The 1,543-nt window shown below is 45.0% G+C and overlaps 1 non-coding gene across 1 annotated transcript; it reads left to right on the top strand.

The window, feature by feature from the left end:
* The first annotated feature begins 992 nt into the window (after positions 1–992).
* LOC124892951 lies at positions 993–1,148 on the top strand. The gene has a single exon (XR_007050478.1). It is a non-coding gene; the product is annotated as a 5.8S ribosomal RNA (ribosomal RNA).
* Positions 1,149–1,543: the final 395 nt, after the last annotated feature.

Genomic DNA, 1,543 nt, shown 5'->3' with positions numbered 1-1,543 from the left:
GATGGGGTTGTTTGCATTTGATTTTAGATGATGCAGTGCTTTTGTACGTTCAATGAGTTCTAAAAGTTGCTCTAGGCGTATGCTCTAGGAAAGTAACTACAAATGGCATATCAAATAAGCCATAGTTTATTTGATGGTATTTACGACTTGGACAACCTTAGTAATTCTAGAACTTATATGTGCTATAACATATGGGGCTGTTGGAGTTTGATTTTGAATGAGGCGGTTCTTTTATGCATGCGGTGAGTTCTAGAAATTGCAATAGGGGCAATCTCTAGACACTGCATATATGTGGCCAAGTTGAATCTGCATCGAGCACCAACGGCGGATATAGAGGCACCCATGCACAAGCCTCAATGCATCTTCATTACCTTTGCTCCCTCCAAGGGTGGGATATCGCATCAAGTGGGACTTATTTTAGCCTTGAAATATTTGCATAGGATGCAGCGCACAACATCTATTGCTAGGCGTTGGGGTCAATGCTTGGCATGCATCGATGGAGCATTTGGATGCACAGGAGGTGAATTATGTTCGGCATGTGCAGTTAAGCTGGATCCCTGCTTAGCAATAATGTCGTGACTCCCATAACATCTCATTCATGAGGCACACATGATTTAGGCTCGCTCTAAGTCAGTTTCTTGTGTTGCATTCCTAACACCCAAGCATTATCAAGTTTAATCCATTGTCTTTTACCTCTCGCATTTCATGCGCAGGGTGAATCAAAAGGCCTCCCTCGTGTCCTATGACTTTCTTTCTTTGTCATGAAATGTTGTGGTCCATGAGTGACGGATGGAATTATCAAATATGTTAGATGCAGTGGGCATGGATCTTTATTAGCTTCTATGTTCTCGACAAACCTTGAAAAGTGCATCAGGGGACTAACGAACCCTGGCGCAAAAAGTGCCAAGGATTACTTAAATTGATAGCCTACCCCTCGCGCTCCATTTGCAGCGTGCATCGGGGTGATGTGTGGTACTCTTATAAATAAAAATAACTCTCAACAACGGATGTCTCGGCTCTCATATTGATGAAGAATGTAGCAAAATGCGATACTTGGTGTGAATTTCAGAATCCCATAAACCATCAAGTCTTTGAACATAAGTTATGCCCAAATCCATTAGACCGATGGCACATCTGCCTGGACTTCACACATCGCGTCACCCCCTCGTATTATACCTTAATCACGGGGAGCGCTATCATTGCGTTACGGATATTAGCTTCTCATGGACCTCGAGCTCGTGGCTGGCCTAAATATGAGTCTGCGTCGATGGACGTCACATCAAGTGGTGGTTCTAACTCAACTCTCTTTGCTGTCACGGCTACTGCCCATCGTGCGTTCGGACACTCGGACCCTATAGCTCTTAGACACTCCAACCACGAACCCAGGTCGGCAACTGCACATTGCAAACGTTGGCCTGTAAGGTCCCCATTCAACCCGTCTTGAAACACAGACCAAGGAGTCTGACTTGTGTGTGGATAAACGGTTGAGTAAACCGATAAGGCGCAAGGAATCTGATTGGTGGGATCCCTCTGAGGGGTGCAC

This window comes from Capsicum annuum, unplaced genomic scaffold, assembly GCF_002878395.1.
Source record: "Capsicum annuum cultivar UCD-10X-F1 unplaced genomic scaffold, UCD10Xv1.1 ctg52403, whole genome shotgun sequence".
NCBI classification, from domain to species: domain Eukaryota; kingdom Viridiplantae; phylum Streptophyta; class Magnoliopsida; order Solanales; family Solanaceae; genus Capsicum; species Capsicum annuum.
This window is presented reverse-complemented; position numbering and strand designations above follow the sequence as displayed.